Below are 8,722 nucleotides of genomic sequence, written 5' to 3' on the forward strand. Positions count from 1 at the left end.
TAACTTTTACAAAAAGCTGACTGTACAAAAAAGTAGCACATTTGCAAACTAGTAATCATGGGCAAGTTGATGAACTCGCAGAGTCCTTTTCAGAGGCTGTACACAATTCTATGCAGTTTTCTGCAGAATATAGTGCAATGTTTCCAATTCATTTAGATGAGGCTCTGACCATTGCTTCATTAGATACCAAATCTCAATTGCTCCAGGCTGCTTTGCCAACATGAGGCCTGAAGATGCACTTGGCTTCTCTGGATCACCAAGAATAGCTATGGCTGTTATCCTGTTAAGTGGGGAGAGGGAGACAAATAGAACAACATTTAGTTATCAAGCTTTATATTTAAGTAAAAGGACACAAACATATCAAGTATTCCAGAACATCAGCACTAAACTTGGATATAATGGATAACCCATGTGTTTTCATTTACCTAATCAGCAACAGTAAAAAAAAAGTGTAAGATTCAGAAATCGGAAATGAAATTATTTACTTTTTATAAAAAATGTCAATCTGCCACTCGAGTAAAATTTAACTGCTGAAATGGAGATTTCTTTATAATGCAGGAAAACTTCATCACTAGAAAATCCAATCTCAAGGGTATTAGCGTACCAGAGACTTAAAGCTGTAGATGCAAACAAAGGCACCAATACATGCACACTAAGAAATATCTGATATTTATAATTGCTGTAATCTTTGCTGCAAAAATATGAGCAGAACTAACACAAGACAAATTTGACCAAATCTAACTAAAATGTATATAGGATATGGATTTACAAAGGGAAAGCACAAGTTTGGCAAGTACGTAAAACCACAAAAGGTAAAATTTATGCAAATAATTCCACTGCAAGGCCATAAGGAAACATATTCAGAAAACAAGGCGTAGAGCTGGATGAACACAGCAGGCCAAGCAGCATCAGAGGAGCAGGAAAGCTGACGTTTGGGACTTTCACAGTTATTGCATAATTACACAGAATGTATAATGCAGAAATAAGCCCAAACGGTCAAAATCTATACCCTACAATCCTTCACCATCTAACTTTATCAGCATAGCCCCCTACTAGATTGGAAATAGGAGCAAGGGTAGGTTAGTCAGCAGCTCTCTGATCAAGGGTCTAGGCCCGAAACGTCAGCTTTTGTGCTCCCGAGATGCTGCTTGGCCTGCTCTGTTCATCCAGCTTCACACTTTGTTATCTTGGATTCTCCAGCATCTGCAGTTCCCATTATCACTTGCGTACAGTAAACCTATTTATTCTACTGCTCAATCTGGAACTGTTTCAATAAACTGGACAACTTAACTTGCATGTGGATAACTGATGTGACACAGTGTTATCAATTAGCATTAGCATTGTCATCTAGTCATAAAGTCATTTCTGGCAATTTAGGTACATTGACTCAATGCTGCTTTCTCACAGAGCAATCCAGTCAGTTCCAATCCCACCGCTCCAGTTGGTTCCCACAATCCTTCAGGTTTATTTCTTTCAAGTGTTCATCAAATTTTCTTTTGAAGTAATTGATTATTCTCCATCCACCACCCTCACTGGCAGCAAGTTCCACTCACAGTGTAAAAAAGCTCTTCCTCACATTTGCCCTACTTTTCTTGCCTTAAAAATCTTAAATCTGTGTCTGCAGGTTCATTCACAATCAGCGAATGGGAGGAGTTTTTCATTATCTACCCCATCCAAATCTGCAATAAACTTTTACAGCTCTATCAAATCTCTTTGCTGCAAGGGGGACAAACCTACCTTTTTCAAACCAATTTAGAACTAAAACCCTCCCGGATCTGGAATCATTCTGGTAAGTCTCCTGTATCCTTCACATCTTGCCTACTACGCAGTTACCAGAACTGGGTGTAGGATTCTGGTTGAGGGTCTAACTAGGGCTTTGTAAAATTTCAGCATTACTCCTTTGCTTTTGTACAGTATACCTCTTTTTTTCTGAAAACCAATATCTTGAATGCTTTGCTAACCATTCTCTCAATAGACCCAGTTACTCCATAAATTCATTCCCAGACCTTCCTTCTTGCATAGCTGTCAAATTCTATTGTAGAGAATAACATGAAAGCACATTCATCTAACCTTTCCTACTGCATGTGTGGCATACAAGATTGTTCTGAAGATCAGACTCTGTATGGGAGGAATAAACTTAGATTGTAATCAAGCTGTAAAATTTTAATCAAAAACTAGAACTGGCTGAATTCCTGTATTATTAATAAGCAAAAAGAAACACAAACAATTCCTCATTTGGGGATGTTAGAAGAATATTTCATCTGCATTGTTCTTTACATTATTTATGATTTGGTGATGATTTCATTTTCTGACATTTTAGATTGAGTGTTATGTAGCTCTGAAATACACAAATGTATGTTACAGAATAAGACAATGGCCTTTCAGAGGAAACAGTGCCCTGCAGTGCTTTCTAATAATACCCAATTTGATCACGCATATCTCCTGATATTTTAGATGTTATTCTCAGGATTCAGAACACCTACCAGGATCAGATAACAGTGACAGCAGATTGTCACTGATTCTGTGCAAACACTGGATGTGCGAAAATCTGGGGTGATATTATGATTTACACAAATATTTTCTCAGAGCTTTAAATGCATGGCAAGTCTGGTGCTCATAGAATCATGGGATGGTTACAGCACAGAATGAGGCCAATTGACCCATGATGATCATGCTGTCTTTTCACCAGAGAAATTCACCTGGTCCAACTCTGTTGTCTGTTCCTTCTAGCCCTATAACTTTTCTTTTTTTGTTAGTAATTATCTAATTATCTTTTTGTTGCCACATTTAAATCTTCCTCCACCAGATACTCGGGCAGTGCATCCCAGATGCTAACTATGTTCTGTCTGGAAAAGTTCTTCCTCACAGCACCATTGCTTCTTTTGCCAATTATCTTACATCTGTGCTTTCCAGTTCTCAATCCTCCAGCCAATGGGAGCAATTACTCTTCATCTATGCTGTCCAAGCCCTTTGTGATTTTGAATACTCACAGAACAAGCATATTTGATTATGTTTCAATTCCATTAAAGAGCACAACTATAAAATGAAATAAATGCAGAGTTAGAACATGAATTCTGTAGCTGCAAGTATGTATAAGAAAAAGGGAAAAAATCTGAGCCATTGCTTATGGGAAAATAAATGATAATTTCTTATAACATTGTACACAATATGCAGAAACACTCCTGCAATCCAACATCAAACCATAATAAGCAATGTATGTAACTTATGTAAAATTTTACAGTTTGAGCCAGTTAGATTCAAAGTCTGTGACGCACATGAGCTATCTCACACCTATGTCATCTTGCCTGATTAACATGTATTGTTGCTTACCTCCATCTTGTACTTATTTAGTTTCCATTTAAATACATGCCACACACCTTAACAACTCTTTATGATAGTGAGATCAACATTCTAACCTTCTAAACAGTCTTTGAGGTTTTTATTTTTTCATCCGGGGCCAAGGACTTCACTAGCCACACCAGCATTAATTACCTATCTCTACTTCCTCTTGCTAAGATGGTGGTCAGCTATCTACTTTAATTCATTTGTGGGATGTGGGCATCGCTGGGTGGGCTAGCATTTATTGTCTGCCCTAGCTATGAGAAGGTAGTGATGAGCTGCTGCTGTAGGTTGACCTGCAATGCTATTTGGGAGGGAATTCCGGGATTTTGATCCAGCCACAGTGATGTCCTTTTGTGCAAACTTTTCCCAGATTTTAACTATCCTTTCAATAATAAAGTTTTTGCACTGGATTTATTTGTGTCTATCTTAGTGCTTACAAACCTCAATAGTGGGTTCCTCCATAATTACAAACATCTTCACCACTTCTGCCTGCTCAAGCCCCTGCACAATTTGAATGATGTCTATCAGGTCACCTCACAGGTAATATTTTTCTGGTGGATGGAGCTCCACTCTTTGCAGACCATCTTGATGGTTGCTGCCCTTTCAGTCTGGTGTCATCTGATTAAATCTTACTTGTACACATTCCAGTGTAATTGGTGCTGCACTGTGACACTAACACATTTCAAAATGGAATAGACACAAAATGCCCTGCAGGAAATGTAAAGTACTATAAATTTTGCAAAATACTGAAGCTGTTTAAAACCAGCAGGAAGGAGGGTATGCATTACTAATATTAGCATTTGCAAGATATCATTGATAGCTTTAAGGCTGACATGAATTAAAATCACTTAGCTAAATATAAGTTGAACTGTTAGCACAGCTTGGCTCTATTTTTGACTAAAATTCCTATTCATGTCGTTGTTCATATTAGAATACAGAAACAAATTAGATTTGTTCCCTGGAAGCTCCTGTTCTATGTCTATTGTGCCCAAACTCTCAGTTAAATCTAGTGATACATATCACTTCCGGGTATCAAATAATTTGTGCATGAATTGTGTGTTAAGGGACTTTGGTTGCATATTGTCAGATCCCTGAAAGTAGCAGAATATGCAGGCAGGGTAATTAAGAAGGCATATGGAATCCTTGCATTATTTTCTGAGGCAGAACATTACAAGAACAGGTAGGTAATGCTGGAACTGTTTAAAACAGGCTACAATAGGTATATATATCAGAGCATGCAGATCTGGTCACTACATTATAAGAACGATGTGATTGTACCCAGGAAATTTATCAGGGTGCTGCCTGGCTTGGCAAGTCTGAGCTCTGAGGAAAGATTGGAGAGGCTGAGTTGGTATTCTTGAAAAAGAAAAATGGCTGAGAGGGGATCTTACAGATGTGTGTAAGATTATGAGGGTCAAAGTTAGGGTGGATAGGAACACACTTTTCCATTAGTGAAGGAGTAAAAGACAAGGGTGCATGGATTTAAAGTAAGAAATAGAGGTTAAAGTGTTGAGTTGAGGTGAAATGTTTTCACCTTGATGGTAGTGAAATCTGACACTCATTGCTTGAAAGAGTGGTTAAGTCAGAATCTTTAGTAACATTAAGCATATTTACTTGCATTGCCATAACCTCCAGGGCTATAGACCAAAAACTATAAAATGGGATTAGTGTAGTGTCTTATCTTAGTATAGAATGTTGTTGACCAGAGTGGACATAATAGGCCAAATGGCCTCCTGTGCTGTAAATGTTTATAAGGCAATGAACGTATTATTCAAAAGTTGTCTGTCTGTTACATATTTTGCAGTATCTATTATTCTGCATTGTTGGTAAAATCAAATTTGTTCTCTATCTTAAAAGGGTGTTTAATATTTACTGAGGAAATTACCAATAAAATGAACTGTAAAAAAATGTGAATATCACTTCTATTATGAAAAATAAATCAGTTTATACACATTCATTTACATTGTTATAGAAATCGCATTTTTATTTTGACATATTCTGAAATAAGTGAATTTTGAATGAACTATGATGTCAGAGTACTGATTCCACATGTTCTAATATCTATATTTCACTTGGATTTTTCATGGCACTTTACTCCTGTAACAGGGGGATAATTTTGATTTTGTGTGATAGGTTAAAATGATTGATTATGAACTGAAAGTCTACCTTGATTTTTTTATCCATGGATTGCCAAGCGACAATGTCACTGGACCAGTATTCCTGAATTCATAGGTGAATGTTCTGGGTTTGAATCCCATTATGGCAGATGGTGAAATTTGAATTCAATAAAAATCGAGAATAAAAAGCTAGCTTAATTGCAATCATGTGACCACTGTTGATTGTTGTAAAAACACATCCGTTTCACAAATGCGGTTTATGGAAGGCAATCTGCTGTCCTTATCTGGTCTGGCCTACATATGACTAGAATCACAGCAATATGGTTGACTCTTAACTACCCTCTGATTAAATAGGGATGGGCAATAAATGCTGGCCTAGTGAGCAACACTCACATCCTGTGACAGAAAAAAATATATTTTACATCATACAGTCAAAATTGTGCCCAGTGTCTTAGATAAATCTTACAGAATTTGTCATATAGCTTATCCAATTAAATGTCCATTTAGCTCAACAGCAACAATGAAGTACTGGAACTCTTATCCAAGTCAGAACAATGTATATTTAAGTCCTGTGTAGCACTTGTGCATAGAGAGATGATCGTAAAACTAATGAACTTCTACATTCCAAGAGGAGATATTTTATGGGTTCTGAGGTGTCTGAGGACAGGTCACTGGGCCCGAAACATTAACTCTGATTTTTTCTCCACAGATGCTGCCAGCCCTGCTGAGCTTTTCCAACAACTTCTGTTTTTGTTCCTGATTTACAGCATCCTCAGTTTCTATGAGGTGTTTTCTGGGTAAGTTTAAACTAGTACCATTTCTACAAGTTAACATTTATTCATAAGATTCCACGCATTTCTCAAAGAAGAGCCAAGGGAGTTATTGTATCCTTGTCACCAATCTTCCCTCTACTAATACAGAGAACGGTCACGTTTCAGGGAAGGTTTTCCTCCACAAGACCTGGTGTGTTTTCTTATGCTATCATCCCAAACTTGCCTCATTAAATATGCACCAGTTCCCTATGATGCCCCACTCACCCGATACCAATTCTGCCAATTGCTGTAGGCAGAAGTGCTCACAACTGCCAAGACATTCTGAAGTTCCTGGGTCTGACACATTATTCAAAAAGCTGTTATCCACCTGGTCAAGTGATGGCAGCTTTTTGATTATTTTCTATGCAGGTTTGTGGCACTTTAATGATTTGCTTACCTAGATACCCCACGTCTTCTTTGACTGCTCACTGATTCCAGGTTTTCATCACTTAGAGAATACCCTGCTCCACAGTTTTTATGTCTAGAGTGGAAGACCCCCTAACTACCAGCACTGAAAGCCATTCGCCATTGCTTTGTTGTGGTTTGATTGATAGAGCTTTTATACCTGCGTGACAAAGTTATAGATATTCCAGCTCCACTGCAGGACTCAAGCTCAAAATCCAAACTGACAATTTAGTCCTCTGGGAGGGAATGCAACCATGTCAGGTGTGCCATTCAGGTATGACTTTGATCCAAGGCCTAATCTGCTGTCTGCTGCAGATGCAGCTCTATTTCAAAGGACAGTAAGGAAGTTACCTCAAGTATCCTGATCAACAATTATTCTTTAACATCATAAAAATAGCTTATCTGATGAATATCATTGTTGTTTGTGAAAGCTCGCTTTTGTACTGCCTACATATGAGTGGAATCTTCCAGCCACTCTGGTGTGTGCATTGATGGGTCATTGAGGAAAATAGAGCAGTAAAAAGGAGGTTTCCAACTTCTAGAAGAAAATGTTGGAGTCTCCAACCAAGTTTTGAACAATGAGGCAGGAATCCCTAGTCAGCAATGAGACCCCTACTTGCTTCCATTTGCATGTATTTACATGTTATTATTACTGTATCTTGCTTAATTAAGTTGCAGTTTCACATTCTACTGCTGTATAGAAACTGGACATTGATTATCCCTGAGATGAAAGTCAGAGCAGTTGCCTGGTGATTCCAGCTTGCTGTTTGCTCCTCTGGATCTCCACTTCGGACACAGCCATCAACAATTCCATGGGCAGTGATCAGATATAGGCACTATCAATAGACTTTGGCATCAGGCTCATTCCAGCCTTGTCACAACCTCATGGCTCTTGTCACGCCTAATTACAGTTCAGTTCTGCGCTTCAATGCTGCACTTTAAAGGACGCTGACAGCTTTCCTTAAGTGCTGCTGCCAGGAAAGGGATACAGTTCATGAATTGGACCTAGATGAAACTCAGGGCTCCTCACTTGCTGTCTTGGCGCTCATTCTGTCCTTACTTCAGTGGTCTCAGGATCACTACATTACCTTTTTATGCTTTGTCCCCTCATCCAGAGCTTAAAGGCTCACAGTACTCTTGGGCTTGCCTTGATGTTTAGTGACACAAAGCAGACACAAAGCCAGGCAAGTTGTCAAGGTTGTAAGTAATGATCAGTCAAAAGGATGGACATATTGCTATAGAGCATTGCACCAAATCATTCTCACACTTGCATCAAGTGTCAGCAGGGTATGCAGCAAACACACTTCAACCAAATGGCCTAGGATTTCTGGCACAATAAGTTGAGGGCAGCATTTGATATCAGCCCAGTTGTTTGGACATGGTCTGTTGGCCACTAGGGGTAATCAGGGTCAGAGGATCTCTATCATAACAGTCCTGTGTGTGTGGGCTACAGTCAGTGCTGCAGGTCCAGTGTCACCACTCTGGAGAGTCACTGTAAGCCAGCAGGGGAGCTGCACAGATAGCAGTCAGGGATCTGTTTACCCATTATTGGAGGCTGACCATTCAAATTGGTCATTGAGTCACAGAGATGTACAGCATGGAAATAGACCCTTTGGTCCAACCCATCTGTGCCAGATATCTTAAATTAATCTAGTTAATTTGCCAGCATTTGGCCCGAACCCCTCTAAACCCTTCCTATTCATGTATCCACCCAGATGCTTTTTAGCTGTTGTAATTGTACCAGAATTCACCACTTACGTTGGCAGCTTATTTTATGCATGTACCTGCCTTTGGGTGGAAAAGCTGCTCCTTCGGTCCCTTTTAAATCTTTCCTCTGTCATCTTAAGCCTATGCCCTGCAGTTTTGGATGCCCTTACCCTGGGTAAAAGACCTTGGCTATTCACCCTATCCATGCCCCTCATGATTTTATAAGCCTCCGATGCTGCAGGCAAAATAGTCCCAGTTTATTGAGCCTCTCCATATAGCTCAAGGCCTCTAACCCAGCAACATCCTTGTAAATCTTTTCTGCATTCTTCCCCACTTAAT

Source organism: Stegostoma tigrinum, chromosome 19 (assembly GCF_030684315.1).
Source record: "Stegostoma tigrinum isolate sSteTig4 chromosome 19, sSteTig4.hap1, whole genome shotgun sequence".
Classification (NCBI taxonomy): Eukaryota; Metazoa; Chordata; class Chondrichthyes; order Orectolobiformes; family Stegostomatidae; genus Stegostoma; species Stegostoma tigrinum.